Below are 21,939 nucleotides of genomic sequence, written 5' to 3' on the forward strand. Positions count from 1 at the left end.
TTGACAAAATTATTTTACTTAATAATGTTTAGTTTGTATCAAAATGATATCAATTGATATCAAAAGATATAATACATTATTTTCTATGATTCTTATTTTTATTAAAATAACATTGTTACGCAAAACAATTTTCTTACAACATGTACTCTTGGCATCTTTTTTCATTTTTTTTGAAAAAGTAATTTTTAACAGTTTAATCATTTACTTTATCTTTTATCAAGAGACACAATCATATTTCGTAATAAGTTATAACTATTCAGAAGTTATCTTTTCAGAAAAAGGTAAAATAACGGTGACTAATACAAATACATCACTGATGATGTTGAATATGAAAAAATCGTACAAAACAATTTTCTTTAAATACATAATTTTAAATACACAATAAAAAGAATAGTGTAACTCTAGATAACATAAAAATATTATAAGAATGTTTTACTACACAAAAATTTAAAAACGAAAAAATAGATTTATACAAGGTGTCCCAAGTCAAGTATATAAAACTTCAGGGTCTTATAAGAAATTAAATTTGGGACAAGAAAGTTATAAACATAGGTCCGGAAATGCTTCGTTACAAAGTTATAGGTAGCTAATAAACTTCGAAGAATTACGTTTTTTTAATGATCTTTAAAAATAACTAGCTACTAATGGTTACACTAAAGCGAACGCTATATGATTGTTACAAATGTAGTGTTTACACAAAGATAATCGAAAGGTAGTTTTTTCACGTTTCTACTTTTCTTCGTTGTTTTGAGTTTTTCTTTTAAATGCCTTGTCAGAATTAAATGAAATTAGTGTAATTTAGTTTGTTATTTAATTACCCATTAGATTTATTTCGTCACTTTTTTCAAATAAATAAAGGATTTTGAGAAAGATTATTTTTAAAAATTATCAAAAAACGTGATTTTTCGAAGTTTATTTATAACTTTTCAACGAAGCGTTTCCGGATCTATATTTATAGGAATTTGTTTGTTTCAAATTCAATTTTCTCAAGACCCTTACCTGAAGTTTTGTTGACCTGACCTGGGACACCCTGTTTAATAAAATTTTATAATATATTTCTCACGTTAATGAATCATTATTTATAACACAGGCACACAAAAAAAAAGTGTCTTGGCCGAGATACTACACTAGTGTATTCCTATGTATTTTGACCCGCTGAATCCGAATCCGAAGTCAGAATTGTCAGTTTGGCTCTCAGTTCCGAGCAAACCTCAAAACTCCACGAAACGAACACTTTTTTTTAGGTTTGCTCGGAACTGAGAGCCAAACTGACAATTCTGACTTCGGATTCGGATTCAGCGGGTCAAAATACATGGGAATACACTAGTGTAGTGTCTCGGCCAAGACACTTTTTTTTTATGTGCCTGGTGTAATCATTGTTTATAATGATTTCGATCTAGGGCTTGTATTGTTCCTATCTGCTTTAGTAAATAGTCGATAAGATAGAAGAGAAGGAAAAGAGATTATATTGAGGATAGGAATGGAACGGTTTCTACACTGTTAAATATTAAACGATGAAATTTAAACCAATACCTTGAGATAATTAATTGTTAGATAACAATTTGTTATTTTTAACTACCATGTGCCGAAATTTATTATTTTAACACAAAACAGTATTATTTTAACTCCTTTAGTTAAATTAACATTGTTTTAGTCAAATTAACGACATATTGAGTAGGAGCAGTTGCGTCCTATAGGAATGGTTAAAAATGACTCAAATTGAATATAATATGACACTATAAATTTAACACTATAATATTCAATTGGGTGCCTATGTAGAATTTTTTCATATTGTATTCTGTTCTATGTTTTTTATAAATCCTATAACTGTTTTTCTTTTATTTATTAGGGGCAAGGAAAAATTCTCACCTAACTGGAGGAAACATTGTATATCTTTGAGGATCGGGTAGGTAGTTAAATTTTTGAACTAATTATTTTTTATAAATGTGAGAAAAGAACTATAATTATTATTGGAGAAAGACAATGGATTGAGGAAAATTTCAAATGAGGAACTATTTATTGTATATTTAATTGGAGAGATGGAAAGGACTCATTTGTGGTTATTTCTGGTTGTCGGACTATCAGTTGGGATAATACAAAAGTAGTAAATATAGGATTAGTTTCTTTTTCCATATAGCATATACAATATATACATATTATATTATTAAAGATTATCGATATCCAGTAAATTTATGTGACTCTATCAATAGAGCTCCACATGAGATAATTGAAAAGACTCGGCATTATTGTCTATATTGATTTTTTGACTGTCGTCAAAAATATCTGAACAATTACCTTATAGTGCGGTGCACAATTCATGATTCAATATTATACAAATAATGAATCATGAATTTATAAATAAACATGCATATTTACAACATAATATTATATTGCAAAACAAATTTTTTTTAATAATTATAATTCTCTCTCTTGTATAAATAATCGAACACAGCAATAAATATACATGTTTATGTCCTAAATAAATATACTATGATCTGTCGTCACAATTATATCACGATGTAGCAATTATATCACGATGATCAAAATCGATCGATCAGCTCCTATTAGCACCGCCTTATATCAGAAATTGGAATCGTATATTTCTTTTGATAACAATGATAGATATTTCTCAAACGTAAATTTGTCAATTTTGACTTTGCACCATAATATTTCCATTCACAGGATACGTGAAGGAAAAACAAATATTTCTTTTGTTATATATAATTTAAAGATTTAAACGCAAGCTATCGACCAAATACCAAAGCTTGTTAAGAATTTGATCGGTCTAGCCTTTACTGATATCCAATAATCTCTCGACTACAGAGCTCATGTATCTATAGATAGGTACATGGTCCGCTTTGTCATTACATTATTGCGTATATATTTAACTCGAAACAGGACAGTATCTTTTGAGTAAGCAGATATTTAGATTGTATACCTATTCGCAATTGATTTAGTTGGAAGTAGCTTAAATTATCGTATCTCAATAACACGCATTGACCGATTAAATTTCTAAAAAAAACCTTGATAATTGCAATTAGGATTATATAAAAAACCGTTTTTATTCTTAATTTATGCACAAAGATATTATAAAGCAAGTCTGAATAGGCAAATTTTTATTTAATCTTTTCATTATATACGGTGCGCGGTGAAATTAGGCAGACAAAAATTAATTGTAGTCTCACTGTAGAAAGGGAAACTAATCGCAACAGTGCCAAAGCAGAATGTAAGTTTTTTATTCATTCATTATTATAGCAATAATTAAAGAATAGATACTAAATTATTAATTATGCCCAAAACTTGTTATGTGATTATGAAATGTCGTTTTAGCTAATTGACGAATTAGTAAGTAAGTTAATTTTAACTGTAAGATCCCTCAAAGCACTTAAAGCACTTTACATCAATAATTAAATAATTATATATAGTTTATGTAATAAAAGAGATTGAATGCAATAATGATTGGTGATTAGCATTTTCATCGTCACTTTTCTATTTATTTAAAACCGAATAAGTTTTATTTTGCATGCTTTTTACGCGTACCATATTTACTTTGTCGTTCTTTTCTAGAGAACACATATGTATACTGTGTTGTAACATAGTTTACATCACAGTTTCTCGACACGTAAATGTCTCTTAAAAGTACAATGAGCAAACATTTAAGAGCCGAAAAACTTGTTCAAATCTCTATCACGAGATCCAGGCTTTTTTGAAAAAATATATACTTTTGTTTATTGATTAATTAGCTCTTGCTTGAGATTGTTAATCAGCATTTTGATAAACATACATATACATATATTTATTTATTTATTTATTTGATCCTTACGGTTTTAGATGGACTTCCGTACAATATAGTGTTTTACATTACTCTCTTTTGCACATTTATATTACATTATAAATATATATGAATATATATATATATATATATATATATATATATATATATATATTAGGGTGTCATTTTGGAGCAACTTTTTTTTTTCATTTCACGAATAGCATATATACTTGCAGAAAGGTAAAATAAGATACCTGTTAAAATTTTAGCTTTTAATATTAATATTAACAGGTCGCTCATCGCGATTTTTTATTTTTCATTTAGTAAAAGAGAAAAAATTTTATAACTATCTAACAAACAGTAATACAGCATTGCGCCACATAGATTTTCTGTAATAAATTTACCGCTCTACAAAAAAGATCTCTTATCATTTTTTCATAAATTCAACCGTTCAAAAGATATTCAAAGTTAAAGTTTGATAAATTTTATAAAACTTGTTTTTGCTTCTTATGAATGTTGTATCATATCGACTATCAAAAATTATGAAATAATCAATACAAATTTTTGTAGAAAATTTAACGATCTACAAAAAAGGTCTCTTATGTTTTTTTCATAAATATAACCATTTAGACGATATTAAGGTTTAAAGTTCAAAGTATAAACCTTAATATCGTCTAAATGGTTATATTTATGAAAAAAATATAAGAAACCTTTTTTGTAGATCGTTAAATTTTCTACAAAAATATGTATTGATTATTTCATAATTTTTGATAGTCGATATGATACAACATTCATAAGAAGCAAAAACAAGTTTTATAAAATTTATCAAAAACTTTGAATATCTTTTGAACGGTTGAATTTATGAAAAAATGATAAGAGATCTTTTTTGTAGAGCGGTAAATTTACTACAGAAAATCTATGTGGCGCAATGCTGTATTACTGTTTGTTAGATAGTTATAAAATTTTTTCTATCTTACTAAATGAAAAATAAAAAATCGCGATGAGCGACCTGTTAATATTAATATTAAGGGCTAAAATTTTAACAGGTATCTTATTTTACCTTCTTGCAAGTATATATGCTATTCGTGAAATGAAAAAAAAAAGTTGCTCCAAAATAACACACCCTAATATATATATATATATATATAGTTATAATGTAATATAAATGTGCAAAAGAAAGTAATGTAAAACACTATTATATCTTTTTCACAAAATTATATTACCTAACTTAACTCAAGTGACATGTATATTTTGTAAATTCAAAAATCTAACCTAAGTGGTAGCTTTATATCTTTTTCACAAAATTTTATTATCAAACTTAACTCAAGTGACATGTATTTAAAAAAAAAAGATGTGAAATCTTTAATTTCTTCTTCACAAAATTATATTACCCAACTTAACTCAAGTGACATGTACGTACATATCTAACCTAAGTGGTAGCTTTATATCTTTTTCACAAAATTATATTACCTAACTTAACTCAAGTGACATGTATTTAAAAAAAAAAATGTAAAATCTTTATTTTCTTCTTTACAAAATTATATTACATAACTTAACTCAAGTGACATGTATTTCAAAAAAAGATGTAAAATCTTTAAATTAAATTGCGCCAATTGTAAAGAGAATATGTATATTGCTTTGAAAGATAATTGTTATGCAACTACTTTAAAGAAATAAAACCCAAGTGGTATCTTCGTATTCCTATTCAAGGGTCTTCCTATTCTAAACCCAAGTGATAATAGCTTCTTAATTCTCTTTAACAAATTTTTAATATTACAAAGAATCATTTTAATTGCAAAGAATTAAAGAAGTAACAGTACAAAATAAAAATATTTATTTAAAACAAAATAAATAAATTTTTCTTGTAAAAAAACTTGGCGCTGCTAGACTTTAAAATTTCAACATTAAAATTTAAACATTAGTATCTACTAAGATTTTTGATTGAATAAAAAACAATAAACATAATTTAGGGAAGAATGCGACAGAAGTAAAAAAGCAGCGTCAAGTTTTTTTACAAGAAAAATTTATTTATTTTGTCGCGATATATATATTCACGCCAAACCGCATATATAACATCGTGTTATTTTTACATTTAGGAAAATTATTTCATATTAACTCAATAGGCTTTAAACTTGCATACATAAGTGAACCTCGCGTTTTATGTAAAATAAGAAACCGGTAATCTAACATATACTACGTTTACGCGAGCGTTACTTAATTCTGTAGTAACTTACGAACGATACGATAATTCCTCCGCATAAACGGGAGATTTTATAGTAACTACGATGATATCGTTCGTATAAGTTACTACAGAAGTAATACTCACGTAAACGTAAACTACTATAATTCCTGTCACATGCACTTAGTCGCGTAAAAGAGTCACGGTGCGGTCTCGCTTCGCGTCGTATAATAATAGGATAATTACAACATGTAAATAAATAAAACAATTACCTTGACAGAAAAAATATTAATCGTAATTAATATTAATCGTCGCGTAAAGAGTAATCACGGTGGGTATCGCTCCGCGCGTACTTGACGCGAGTTGGAGACAGGAAACGATATTAATTATATAAAGGCGACCTACCAGAGATTCAAAAAACGGAGCTCTTATAGATCTTAATCTAAACTTTTCAGAAATATCGAGAAAAACAAGGGTTATCGCGTAAAATTTTGTGATATTGGCTATTGAAACAGGCCATATCAGTTCACGTAGCGTACTTTGAATAACAAGGGAGATTTGGCAATGTCGCAGCAACTGCACCCGCGCGAAAAGTGTACAGTCAGTATAGCACCATAGTATGATAGCACCTCAAACTTAAGCACCTAACGTTTTCGAGCGCTTACGGAGAAGTACTCGCTCTAGAATTATGTGAAATTGTGAAATAACCACGGTCATATGAGCAGAACTGTCAAGTTCGCGACGTTGCCACATTTTCTTCCATATATAGCCGCCAGAGTCAAAAGAGCACTAACACGATATTTTTAATTATTCCTCGCTTCGACTAATATGGGTATGATATAAGTTCTAACGTCATCAAAATTCACGAAAATATTTTATGAATACTTAGAATCGATGAATTTGAAGATTTTCTCTTCATCTCTCAACTCACTAGAGAGTACCTGTAGAACCTCCTTAAGTATTTGCTATATCCTATATCTAAATATATACAGACTTTTCAACTAAAAGCTCAAAAACAAAAGACAAAACTTAATTCATACATAAAACTCAAAAAACAAAACTTAAAAATTCAAAACTTAAAACTTATAAATTCGAAACTTGGAACTCAAAAACTCAAGCTTCATAATTTTTATCTAAACTGTATCTTTATATCTATACTTTCTTTATAATTTCCTAGAGAGACTTTTCAAGTTATCTTATATCTTGTAAATGTCTTCTCTTCTGCTTTTTCTCCTTCCCTTTTCTCGTTACTTGCCCTTCTCTTCTTTCATTCTTTATCCTTTATTTTTTGTTTTCTTTTTCCCTTTCTCTCTTTTTCTTGTTATTTTTGTTACTAATTTCTTCATAATTTCTAATTTCTGCTCTTTGTCTCTAAAAATTTCCTTTAATATGTCGTCTTGTTTTGTTATCTCGCATTCTTCCAAAACATGTCGCCTTGTCTCTTCACTCTCCCCACATATTCTACATCTCTTCAATTCTTCTCTCCAGAATTGACTACCTCTTGCTTCCGCATTTCTGCATCTAAATCTTGCAATCATCTCATATCTTTAGTCTTCTTCTTGTCTTCCAGATATTATAAAACCTCTTTTCTCTTATTAACTTCTTGTAGTAATTGTTATATCATGACTCCTCTATTTTCTTTCTTCTTTCTCTTTTTCCTATATTTCTCTTACTGTCTTTTGTATTATCTCTTCTACTCCTTCTCTACTTTCTTCTAACTCTTCTTTTGTTAAATTTATTCTTTCCGACTTTTTTTCTTCCTTCCCTTGTTCCTTCTTCTTTCCTTGTTCTCTCCTTTCTTAGATCTTTTATGCATTCTTTTATCATCATTTTATCCGATTTACTTTCTTCTTCCTCAAATTTTATTGCTCTTCTTATGGCCTGTATCCTTAATTTTACTAATTTACTTTCTTCCACTACGATATAATTTGATGTCCCTTATCTAACTCTAGTATCTATTTCATATATTTCCTCATTATTCTGTCTAGCTTTTCTTTGTTGTACCATCCCTATATTTCTGCCCCGTCCGGCATACTTCCTAACACATCAAACATGCTCATTCTCTTCCTAAAGTTATCTTTAAATAATCTCTTTCTTATGCTCTATGTTAATTTCATTGCAATTATTGCTTTCTTTATGTGTGATTCCGTTTCTCGTCCATTCTTCTATTTTGACATATAATTTTCACAATACACGAAATATGTTATTAATCAAACTTTATCTCTAATTGACAAAAAAAAATATTTAAATTTAACACATGGTTTAAAATTATATTTCGTATTTACTTTATATTTGCATTGCTGTATTCTTTTATGAATAAATATAATAAAATAGTAGACTTTCTCTTCTTGGAGCAAATTTGTGTAGTAAAGTTCAATCATAGATAGAATTCCATTAACCTCAAGCTTATTTTATTTGTAATACCGTCGACACAATGTGATGTAACATAATGATTCTTTACCTGGCTTTTGTAGTTTTCTCATGTACTATCTTTTTCCATGTTTTTGCTTATCCGATTGTCGAGAAGATTTTTTCTTTCCTGATCCGATTTTTATTCCTTAATAAAATATTCCTTAGCACTCATTGAAGAATCGTGAATACAATGATAATCAATTATCTTAAAATAACAAACAGCAAAAATCGGCATTAAGGATTTAAATATAATAGAAATCAAAAAATAAAATTTTACAATATCATATACAATTTTTATTTAAGAGAACATAATGTTTATTTTTTGTTGAAACAATAAAACAATAATAGCAATCCTAAATAATGGCTGTAGCTTGTATGCATTTACATAGTGGCTAAGGCACAGTTTCACAAGTGTCGGTTAACTTTTAATCTTAGATTAACTTACTCTTTCTAAGGGGGACGTTAGAAGGAGACAAAGAGTGAGTTAATATAAGGTTAAAAGTTAATCGACACTTGTGAAACTGTGCCTTAGCCACTATGTAAATGCATACAAGCTACAGCCATTATTTAGGATTGCTATTATTGTTTTATTGTTTCAACAAAAAATAAACATTATGTTCTCTTAAATAAAAATTGTATATGATATTGTAAAATTTTATTTTTTGATTTCTATTATACTTAAATCCTTAATGCCGATTTTTGCTGTTTGTTATTTTAAGATAATTGATTATCATTGTATTCACGATTCTTCAATGAGTGCTAAGGAATATTTTATTAAGGAATAAATCTCATTGCCAGTAAATTATCGGAAACGAAGAAAATAAACAAAACTGCCATTTTCTTATCTTTACATTTATTATTTTTTATTTGGACAAGATTTTGAAAAATTTATTTTTTGCAAAACAAGTATTTGCAAAACAATGAATTTGGAAATTACTTTCTTTTAATTTTCTTATTTTTATTATTTAAGAAAAAAATGAAAATTTTTAAAGAGACTCCCATAACAACCTCCATAAACTATTGTAAAAAATTATCATATTGGAATTATATATTGGAATATTATAAAATTGTTATTTAAAAAATATTAATTTAAAATTCCAGATAAGGTAAATCGCGTTATTAATAATTAGCTCCTTATATATATTTATAATATAGCTCAATCCTTCTCATTAGCTTGTGAGACGTCAGAAGCCAATCTTTTGGTCTTACGAGCAATTTTCTCTGATCATTATATTTAATGCTGAGGAAGTGTAACGCGTTGGTTATCTTCAAAATAAAATTTGTATGAATTTTTATCAATGAAATGCTCAGAATTTACGTAATTTTTGCAGTTTGTTAGGACGACTAAATTTTCCGAATCTTTTCCATCGACATAACTACATTTTATTTTGACAAGATTATGCTCTCTCTCACACACACACACACACACACACACAAACACACACACACACACACACACACACACACAATATATATGTTGCGTGTATCTACACGCCATGACGAAATTGAATTACTAGTGAAACTGAACTATTGCGAAACTAAACTGAACAATATTGAATTACACCTACTATTGAAGAGGCACTTTGAAAGCGAAGTGACAAATACATACACCACACATAATTTGATATTAGTGAAAAAACGTACGTTAGTACGTACGTACTAGTTTCTAGTTACACGAGATGATGTGCGTCGACATCCATTGCGCCGTGTTAAAATAGGCCGAATGCACAAATGTGTGTAGTAGTATTATAGTAATATTATAAATATTTCGAATTTTGCTTTGAAAATAATTTTGTGTCATTTTTGTGACTTCAAATTAATGAAAAATAAAAACATTTATTCTCATTTATTTACATACTATATATAATAATACATATTTCTTTATGTCTCTGGCGATTGTTAATATTTAAATTCATGTTATGATGGATCAGTCGGTATTATCAAATTCTATCGACCCACGCTATTACTTGATTTATATTGAAGTAAGACTAGATTTTGTCAATATATTTACGGCATTCTATTATTGATGATATCGAATTCGATTAAACTGTGACGAGTTTCCATTTAATGAAAAATAGCTAATACGATATACGGATTTCCTCTCTGATTTTACTCCGTGATGCTTTTTATATGCGAACTTGCATCATAATTAAACGCGATTGGATTTATATTACGCTCAGCGTAATATAAATTTGTAGTCTCATCTCTCAAAAGAAATAAGACTTTTATGTCATCTTTTTTCCAATATTCGAATTTCTTTTCCTATACCGCAATTGATTTGTACAATTGATTCAATTGCAAAATTTCTTCAATTACATGATGGTTTATTTGGCGGTTTAACAGCGGTATTCCGAAATAATAGATATGTTCTTGTTGATCCACTCATCCTCTTATGTCCTCGTTCGATCATCTTTCTCATTCGGTTATGATATGTCACTCTTCCTTTTCTCTCTCTCTTCTTCCTTTGATAGTTTCATTCTTGTCGCTCGTTCGCACGTTTACTCGCGAAACGACGAACACCTGGTGCACGCACCTGAGTCCTTAAGGCCGTTCAACTCGTACAGCACGGGCGCGTGCTTCGTTCGTTCCTTTTCGTTCGGATCTGCTCGTGTAAATATGACCATAGCCACATAAACTTACATTCAAAATTTCGACGAACCGATGCACTTAACGACTAAGTGATAGATAAAACAACGAAAGAGAGTGAGGAAAAAATAAGAATTTATTGATGCGAGTGCGTGCAAATGCAAGACACGCGTGATTTTGTTGTATAGCTGCTATATTGTAATGGGATTTTGATTTAAAAAAGAAAAAAAATTGCCACAATTCCTTTCTTTATTATGCAATGATAGTTTTTAACAATGTAAATGTTAATAAAATGATTATTTGATATTATCAATGTTTGATAAAGAATGAAAGAATGAACAAGATCGATGTTTTAAATTAATGAGTTTCACGAGTAAATATTTACATCGCGACAAGTCATGTGGTATATACGTTATATCACGTCAAAAAGCAATACTGAAGTCTTTTCATCTATGATTTCAAAGAACTTAAATGGAGCTCTGTTCATTCAGTTTGGAACAAATATAATTTAATCGTAGAATATTTATCCAGCGCATATCGATCGTAAGGCCAATCCACGACAGCGACGTCGCGGACAAATAAGTGGATGCATAGATGGATGGACGAAGGGATTCTTACGCCAGTGGGTTGTGTCGATCCATGTTGTCAGACCGGATTCCTGACTGCCAAGGTCACTTCGCCATCGCAGCACTACCACCTGCAGCACGAATAATCGTATTATATCGTCTTCTTTCTCTTCTTTCATATTTCCTCTTTTTTTGCTCAGATACTCCCTAATTAGTTCCAATAATATGTAATTTTTACCCTTCAGAATCTTAGTTTTAACTCGGACGGTCTGCAAAGTGAAATATTCATATAGTATTCTAATGATTAATGATACAATTGCTAATGCAGCTCTCTAAATCTGTACCTTAGAAATCAAGAATCGTATCTCCATTATTAAAAATTTAGAGAAACATAATTTAAAGTTTGTTATTTCTATAAAAATTTCTAATTCGACTTTTTCTAACATTGTACCTTAGGATCAACTATAGTAATAATGGATATAAGACCGTCTATCATATTATACAATTTCAACTCCTGGTATATTGAAAAAAGTAAATTAACTCTAATTTTGACAGAAACTGAAGATACGATTCCTTACCCCTAAGGTACAGAAATATAATTGTCAAATAGCCACCAATAAATAAATAGAAAATTGTTATGTATAATTAATATTGATATAATATATCGATTATAAATATCGACGTATACAATAATCACATAATTTTCGCGATATGAGACTGCATGTATGAGATCTAAAACCGACGAAATGTTTGTCGCGTAGATTTCGAACGGTGAGTGTAAGAATCTCGACGTACAATATAATCACAAATCTACATTATATGTTGCAAATTAAAACTGCGGTGTACCGTAGAGATATCTGATTAAATTTAAACATTAAGTAATATTGATTTACTTTTTTACGAGCTTTTATTTAAACTTTTTATCAATGTTATGCAATCAAAATCATTATCTTATCTATAGATATTGATATCTATCAGACAGCTTATCAAGCGAACATGAAAGCATGAAACGAGTAGGTCAAATAGTAATAGTAGTAATAAGATCGAACATATACGAAAATCTAACAATGTAATTTGCATTGTAAGTTACCATGTGATATGCATTCAGATTACTAAGGATTATTTCATAACACAAAAAGTCTCTTAAAAAATTCTTTAAATCCGTACCGATCTGATTCATATAATTAAGATTGATTTGTAAACATCTGCGGTATCATTATAAGAATGATTTGGCGGCGTGACTCGGCTTCCGCACGATTTGACTTGGCACAGAGACGCGGCGTGGCGTGATATAGCGTAGTGTGGTGTGGCGTGGCGCGGTATGGCACGGCGCGGCGTGGCGTGGCGTAGAGCGGCGCGACGCGGCACGGCGGGGCGGGGCGGGGCGGGCCAGCAAAACAAGCGAATAAAGCGTAATGGGGAAGTGAGTTCGTTCCTATTCGAAACTTTCGCAGCAAACTCGGTAGCACGGCAGTCGAATACAATGGCCGTGCAGAACTTTCCGCGAAACTAAACAAGTTTATTTAACTTACCACCCTGCACCCCTGTAACACCCATCTGGGGGTAGCACCCTGAGCCACTCTCACGAACCACCCTCCTCCTTATACAGTCAGACTCGAAATCCCCACTGCGTCTCTTCCTCTTTCTCCTCCATCTCCGACGTTTTCCTCGTCTCTCACTCTCTTCTCTTCTCTCATCCAACTCGTACGGTCCCGCCCATCTACCTGCAATAACGGCAAGTTTTCCGAAAGTTTCCGACAGATTAACGACTATTGGAATTGTTGAAGTTATGGGAGAAAGAACGAGGCAGACAGAGAAGAAAAGGCGGAGAAATGAGAAGCAGCGGGTATGACGGAAGGGGTAGTGGTACGGCAGTAGGGATTGAATACCGGAGTTTCCATCGATGTTACCGTGCTGCTTCTATTGGTGGTCAGGAAAGAGCGAGGAAGAGCACGGAGTATGATATAGCGCAGTCAATATCCGAGAAGATTGGAGAAGATTGCATCTTTGAAGAGATGACCGTATCGTCGCGCCATATCACTTCTCTTTGCCACATCTTGAGCAGTTGACTGACCATAACATATGTTGGCATAAAGCTAAAGTTAAAGCCGGGCTCTTGTTAAACGAAATCTGAAACGATCAGAGTTAACAGTTTACACGAAATATCTTCTCATAGCATCGTATGCACGAAATTGAATCTCTTGGAGTTGCAGAATTTGTATCTATTATCTTACTAATCTATGAAGCTGATGAGGCCAGCTCGTGGCTTAATGCGAATTTACGTGCGCACTCGCGTATGTGTATTGACATGGTCTACTTACGCTTTCTCACTCCTAGCTGCGAATCACGCTCCAATAATCCCGCAAATAGTAGAACGATCACAACGATACTGGCGATCGTGAAAAATCTGGCGACGCGATATTCGTACGCACAGTACGATATGTAATATGCTTGTGCACTTTCATAGGCATAATGTAACTACTAATGATTACGCAATTCGATGCTTATCGCTAGATAGAGATCCTACGAATTAATTAGAAGCATAAATAAGTAAATGCCTGTCAGACAGAACTTCGTTATTTCTTATCCGTTAGAATATGACAAAACATGACGACATGCTCTTATATTAAATTTCTGCAAATTAATCAATTAATAGCTGTATGAGAGGCAATTCATTGTGTAGTATATAAGTAATAATGAAGCTAATTGTAAGTGTTTTTAATTTTAAGCTCATCTATTACCTAGTAAGTAAATGGTACTTTTGAAAACATACTTGAAAAAATGTATATATATCATCTATTAACTACTAAACTTATATACAATATATCTATATGACACAAAGATAATAGTTGTATTTATTCTAGATTGTTATCACGAAAACACGATGCAGCAAAGAGCAAATGTAAGATGCAAAATTCTGTTTGTAACTCTGGTATGATACTTTCAATATATTTTAAAACAAGCATATTACGATATTAAGTGAAAGATCACTGAACGTAAAAAAATTGCGTTTCCAGCGGTTTTGAATTAAGATAATGCTGATTTTTTTTGTAAATCGATTATCCTCCGAATATTCGTTTTACGGAAAAAAAACTACTAACAAAGACTTCTATAGCTTTTGAAATATTTGTGAAATATGTTGTGAGAATTAAAGTCGAATACAACATTGTCGATATAGTTGTTTTTTCTTGCGCAACAATGTGCCTGTTCATCGGATTCTCGCAGTTTCTCAGTTTGGAAACAAATTATACTCGATCATCCCGCGTATTTACTTGACTCCATGTGACTATTATCTATAATCTTCAAACTGAAATTGTCTGAAAGCAAACTGTTGTAATGACATTAAAGACATCTAACATACCATAATACATATCCTGGAGGTACTCTCGAAAAAGTGCGTCAGAAAATTATCGTCGTAGATCGTGCTAAGCGGTGTATTGAAGTTATATAGATTTATTTTGAATAAAATAAACATAAAAATGATAAAATAGACTGATCAAATCTATATCTATATCTATATCTATCTATACTATTATCTATATCTATACTCTATACTATTATATAAAATCCTTACGGGTGGTGTATGTTTGAACGTTAATAACTTGAAAACTATTGGACCGAATTTTTACCACAAGTACATGAAATAGGGCTAGAATTTTCCGGGGAGTGCTATAGAGTGTGTATTTTTTCGTTACCGATTTTCTGGAAACCGATTTTTTTAATTTTTCTAATTTTTACAGGTAAAAGGCTTAAAAAAATCGGTTTTCAGAAAATAGATAACAAAAAACTATATACTCTATAGCACTCCCCGGAAAATTCTACCCCTATTTTATATGGTTTTAATACAAATTCGGTCCAATAATTTTTAAGTTAAAAACGTTCAAACATACACCACCCGTAAGAATTAGAAAAATAAAAAAAAACGTTATTAACTTAAAAAAACTATTGGACCAAATTTATATTAGAACCATATAAAATAGGGATAGAATTTTCCGGCGAGTGCTATAGAGTGTATAGTTTTTTGTTATCTATTTTCTGGAAACCCATTTTTTTAATTTTTTTAATTCTTACAAGTGGTGTATGTTTGAACGTTTTTAACTTAAAAACTATTGGACCGAATTTGTATTAGAACCATATAAAATAGGGGTAGAATTTTCCGGGGAGTGCTATAGAGTGTATAGTTTTTCGTTACCGATCTTTTGGAAACCGGTTTTTCTAATTTCTTTAATTCTTACGCGAAATAATTGACCGAATCTCAAAGAATTATATATGAAACAGGGATAGAATTTTCCGGGGAGTGATATAAAGTGTATAGTTTTTCGTTATCTATTTTCTGAAAACCGATTTTTTTCATTCTTTTATCCGTAAAAATTAGAGAAATTAAAAAAATCGGTTTCCAGAAAATCGGTAACGAAAAACTACACACTCTATAGCACTTCCCGGAAAATTCTAGCCCTATTTCATGTACTTGTGGTAAAAATTCGGTCCAATAGTTTTAAAGTTATTAACGTTCAAACATACACCACCCGTAAGGATTTTATATAATAGTATAGATATAGATGAAAAATTAAACTTATCCTCGAAAAATTAAAACAAAATTTGGTACTGGTTTCAAGAAAATGGGTTAATAAATACTTATTATTTCTCGAAATTTGAATAATTTCCAAACTGGTTTCCAAAAAATCGGTAACGAAAAATTATCCATAAAAAAATTCAGTTTGATACCTCAAAGTTTGCGGAAATTGGAACAATCACGTACACTTTTTTTAAACAGAAATCGGCAACCCTTTTAATATTAACAATTTTTCTAATTTTATTAAATCTTTAGTTCTTTCTACCCCTATTTCATATATAATTGTTTAAGATTTAAACAATTATTTCCCAAAAAATTTGAAAAATTTTGAAACCGGCGGTTTCCAAAAAATCGGTAACAAAAAATTATACACTTTATGACAATCCCCGAAAAATTCTACCCCTACTTTATATATAATTCTTTAAGATTCGGTCCATTAACATATGAGTTCGCGGGCAGACAGACAAACAGTCGGGTTTTATATTATAGTAGTTTTCATAACCGATTTTTATGAAACCGGTTTCCAAAAAATTGGTAACAAAAAAGTAAAAATAAAAATAAAAATTATTTAAAAAATTTAGCTTGATATCTCAAAATTTGCGAAAATTAGAGTAATCACGTACATTTTTTTAAACATAAATTTTAAACCTTTTTATTATTAGCAATTTTTCTAATTCTATTACATTCTTTAGTTTTTTCTACCCTTACTTCATATACAATTCTTTAAGATTCAGTCAATTAATTCCCGAAAAATTGGATAAATTTCGTAACCGGCTTCCAAAAAGATCGGCAACAAAAAATTATACACTTTATAGCACTTTCCGGAAAGTTCTACCCGTTTCATATATAATTCTTCAAGATTCGGTCAATTATTTCTCGAAAAATTGGAAAAATTTCTGATACCGGTTTCCAAAAAATCGGTATCAAAAAATTATCCATAAAAATTATCCATAAAAAAAATTCAGCTTGATATCTCAAAGTTTGCGAAAATTGGAGCAATCACATACATTTTTTTTAACAGAAATCGGAAACCCCTTTACTATTAGCAATTTTTCTAATTTTATTACATTCTTTAGTTCTTTCTACCCCTATTTCATACATAATTCTTTAAGATTTGGTCAATTATTTCCCAAAAAATTGAAAAAATTTTGGATACGGGTTTCCAAAAAGATCGGTAACGAAAAATTATACATCTGAACATATTAGCATCAAAAACTCAAAACCAATCTTTTCTTTGGTTTTTTCTACCCCTATTTCATAAATAATTCATTTAAAATTGGTTGATTAGACCCAACTGTATACGCAATAAAAGGTTCATGTACGAAATTTATGAAAACAAAGCTTCCTCTATGAGGAACCGGTTTCCAGAAAATCGGTAACAAAAAACTATACACATCATGGCACTCCCCGGAAAATTCTACTCCTATTTCATACACTTTTAGTAAAAATTCGGTCCACTAACAAATGTGTAGTTCGCGGTCAGACAGACAGAAGACGAACTGGTTTCCAGTGGCAATTAAACCCATCCTCAAAAAATTAATAAAATTTTTGGACCGAAAAATTTGGAAAAATTTCTGAACCGGTTTCCAAAAAAATCGGTAACAAAAAATTATACACTTTATAGCATTCCCCGAGAAATTCTACCCCTATTTCATACACAATTCTTTAAGATTTGGTCAATTAATTCCCGAAAAATTGAAAAAATTTTGGTACCGGCTTCCAAAAAGATCGGTAACAAAAAATTATACACTTTATAGTACTTTCCGGAAAATGTTATCCCTGTTTGATCCATAAATCTTTAAGTTTAGTCAATTATTTCCCGAAAAATTGTAAAAACTTCTGATACCGGTTTCCAGAAAATCGGTAACAAAAAACTATACACTTTATGGCATTCCCCTGGAAATTCTACCCCTACTTCATACACAATTTTTTGAGATTCGGTCAATTATTCCCCGAAAAATTGGAAAAATTAAAAAAACCGGTTTCCAGAAAATCGGCAACAAAAAACTATACACTTTATAGCACTCCCAGGGAAATTCTACCCCTATTTCATGTACCCTTGATAAAAATTCGGTCCACTAACGAATGAGTAGTTCGCGGTCAGACAGACAGACGTCCAGTACTTTTTTTTTTAACAGAAATCGTAAACCACTTTACTATTAGCAATTTTTCTAATTCTATTACATTCTTTAGTTCTTTCTACCCCTGTCTATATATATAAGTACCTGACGTCTGTATGTCTGTCTGTCTGACGGCGAACTACTTGTTATTTTCCGAGAAATTGGAAAAATTTCGTAACCGGTTTCCAAAAACCGGTCTTAATCGCTCGCGACAGTCACGAATTGAAGTGATTGGTTAATTCCCGAAAAATTTGAAAAATTTCTGATACCGGTTTCCAAAAAAATCGGTAACAAAAAATTATACACTTTGTAGCACTTCCCGGAAAATTCTACCCCTGTTTCATATATAACTCTTTGAAATTCGGTCAATTATTTCCCGAAAAATTAGAAAAACCGGTTTCCAGAAAATCGGTAACAAATCCTACATACAACATATTTCATTTAAAACTAATCGACCTATGAACGATTTAATTTCCGAAAATTATAAAAAAAAAAGATTTATTTTTTTTGCCTTTGCAGCTTTCTCCATTTCATAATTTAGTGCTGCTCTTAGCAACAGATCATCCTGACCGTCTTCTAATGTACATTTTTTAAAAAATCACGTATATTTTTTTAAACAAATATCGGAAACGTTTCAAGAAAATCAGTACATTAATGAAAAATTAAACTCGCGGTTTCAAAAAAATCAGCATCATATACAATTCTTTGAGATTCGGTCAATTATTTCCAGAAAAATTGGAAAAATTTTGGAACCGGTTTCCAAAAAGATCGGTAATGAAAAATTATACACTTTATGGCAATTCCCGGGAAATATTCTACCCCTACTTCATCATATACAATTCTTTGCGATTCGGTCAATTAATTCCCGAAAAATTGGAAAAATTTTGTAACCGGTTTCCAAAAAGATCGGTAACAAAAAATTGTACACTTTATGGCACTGTCTGGAACATATATATTCTACCCTTACTTCATATACAATTCTTTGAGATTTGGTCAATTAATTCTCGTAAAATTTGAAAAAATTTCGGAACCGGTTTCCAAAAAGATTGGTAACGAAAAATTAACCACGACATTTTCATCCCCGGAAAATTCTACCCCTATTTCATATACTTTTGGTAAAAATTTGGTCCACTAACGAATGAGTAGTTCGCGTACAGACAGACAGACGTGACTTATATAATAGTATGATTATTTTTTTATTGTTTATTGTTATTTAATAAAAATATTAGTATTAATAATATTATTATTATAGTTACTAAGCATTATTAGTTCTAAGTATTCGGAGATAATTACACATTTTGTATAAAGTTTGACATGAAAACATAATTCGTACAATCTATTTTCGAAATCTTTTTATTTTCAACACAAAGAACCTCGCTTAAAATAGGTAGACCATTGGCGCCTATTGACATTAAATTATGCTATTTTATAGATATTGTTGTATACATTATTAGAAAAACAAGTATAAGTTCTGGGACGGTGGGTGGAAGAAGGTGATGACCGGTTCAATTACCAGTCTTAATATATACTTATTCATTATCACTGTCAGAACTGTCAGAAAATGATATAAAAATATCTTCAATATGCTTTGATGGTGGCTTGATTCTGGCGTTTGAGTGTTTTTTTTTTCTTTCGGCCAAAAAGTGCAAACCAGCCGCAGATCTGACTTATTGTTAGCCGAACAAACCAATAAGTTTGTTCGTTACCGACATCACCGCGGGAAAGTGCCCTAGGCGCAAAGAAGTCTGAACGATAATATATAAAATATATTATTTCATATAAAATTAATGATATAATATTTAAGTTAAATAATGTAAAGTTTTTACTGTTAACTGATATTATATATAGTATGCGAAATTTACACCCTAGAAAATATCTTTCTCCACGTTTTTGAGACTTAAGAATATATTATTATTATTTCTGTCAACCTCTACAAATGCGTAAAGAGGTCAAGTGTATGCGTTGATGGTAAAAAATATCTTAATAAAATGGGCGAGGTTCTTTTAAGAAATTATTTCTATTTGAAAGTTAAGATTCAATTTGTTTCATAGCCAATCACTTTTATTTTACAAACAAATTGAACTGATATTGATAGGTAATGAATTGGTTGACAACTAAAAAGTCAGTACCCTTATTTACGTGTATTTTTTACAAGTGTTTCTCTCTTTTTCATTTTTTATTAATCTCTTTGTTTACGAATCGTAATTATCTTTTCTTACGCAAAATGTTTCCCTAGATAATTTAAAAAAAATCAAATTTTTAAATTAATTTCGACGACATTTATACAGGATGTTTCATAAGTAAGTACAAAAAAATTGAAGGAGATATTTCGCGGCTTATATTTTAGAAAGAAAAAGTTCTATAAACATATGTCCTAAACTGTTTGTTCAAAATACAAGGTGTTAAAGTTGTGAAAAAAATATAAAAATTTCGAAAATCTGGAAAACGTTTAAAGATATTTTATTCAAATTTGATATGCATGCGTACATGTGGTAAAGAACCATTTTCTAGTATCGATGAAACATTTTTAGATCCGTACCAGAGACGTGCGTTTTTGACACCTGTATTTTGGAAACAAAACAGTTTAGGGCACATGTTTATATGACCTTTTCTTCCTAAAATAAGCCATAGAATATCCTTATTAATTTTTTGTATTTATTTAGAAAAAATCCTGTATATTATCCAGTTATACAGTGTTAAAAAAAGTGTTACATATTTTGAGAGCAGATAATATTCATCAAAACAAAAAGAAAATGTCCAGTAAACATGGGTTCTAAATCAAATACCTATATTAAGATATAGGCCAATTTTTATCGTATAGGTACCATAGGAGTTTTATGTAGTTTCCATTTATCATCACACATCCTTCAGCCCTACGTCTCAGAGAATCACGCACTCTTGCGAATACCCCTGATTGCTTTCGGATTTGCTGACCCGCATTAAATACACATTCTTGCAATGTTTTTTTTTTTCACCCAATTTTGCACGCATTGTCCAACAATACCTAATCCAGACATTTAATGGACAATGAATTGGTCGGCGTAGTCCAATAGTTTGGCCTGCCCGCGATCCTCTGATCGACCTTAATCCCTTAGATTCTTTGCTTTAGAGACACTTAAAAATCTTGGTGTATTGAACACCCATCGATGACGTACAAACATTGCAGGAACGCGTATTTAATGCGTGTCAGCAAATCCGAGAGCAGCCAGGTGCAGTATTCGCAAGAATGCGTGATTTTGTTAGACGTACGACTGAAGGATGTATAACAATGAATGAGAACCACAAAGAACATCTCCTATAGCATACGATAAAGACTGGCATATCTTAACAGCCCATATCTTAACAGATATTTGATTAGAGACCATGTTTACTGGACATATTTTTCTTGTTTTGATGAATACTATCTGCTCTCAAAATATGTAACTTTTTTTGAAACACCCGGTATATGTACTCGAATGTGCTTAAATATGTGTAATATATATATATATATATATATATATATATATATATATATATATTGATTTTCTTGCTATGACAAACACTATGGGTATATAAAACAAAAACTTTTTACACAAACTAAGTATGTGTATATAATATATATACATATATTATATATATATACACATTATATATATGTGTATATATATATACACATACTTAGTTTGTGTAAAAAGTTTTTGTTTTATATACCCATAGTGTTTGTCATAGCAAGAAAATCAATCATTTAAAGT

General features: G+C 30.4%; 1 protein-coding gene and 1 long non-coding RNA gene across 8 annotated transcripts in view; one reads left to right on the plus strand and one right to left on the minus strand.

Annotated features, from left to right (window-relative positions):
- Positions 1–21,640, minus strand: part of LOC139822659 (uncharacterized) — a 32,174-nt gene extending 10,534 nt beyond the window's left edge. The window contains exons 1-4 of one of the 5 annotated variants that reach the window (XR_011734570.1): positions 13,405–21,638; positions 13,048–13,239; positions 11,568–11,784; positions 9,095–10,965 (exon numbers count right to left, since the gene is read on the minus strand). This is a non-coding gene — a long non-coding RNA (uncharacterized lncRNA). The other 4 variants (XR_011734572.1, XR_011734569.1, XR_011734571.1 and 1 more) reach the window with 4 other exon arrangements.
- LOC139822657 (TOX high mobility group box family member 4-B) overlaps positions 1–21,939 on the plus strand; it is a 209,346-nt gene that overhangs the window by 46,592 nt on the left and 140,815 nt on the right. Inside the window, exon 2 of one of the 3 annotated variants that reach the window (XM_071794574.1) lies at positions 1,850–1,906. The exons of the other annotated variants lie outside the window; for them this stretch is intronic. The gene's annotated coding sequence lies outside the window, so the exon portion shown is untranslated. The remainder of the gene's footprint in view (positions 1–1,849; positions 1,907–21,939) is intronic. 3 annotated transcript variants of the gene reach the window in all.

The sequence above is a fragment of the Temnothorax longispinosus genome, chromosome 12 (assembly GCF_030848805.1).
Source record: "Temnothorax longispinosus isolate EJ_2023e chromosome 12, Tlon_JGU_v1, whole genome shotgun sequence".
Taxonomy (NCBI): Eukaryota; Metazoa; Arthropoda; class Insecta; order Hymenoptera; family Formicidae; genus Temnothorax; species Temnothorax longispinosus.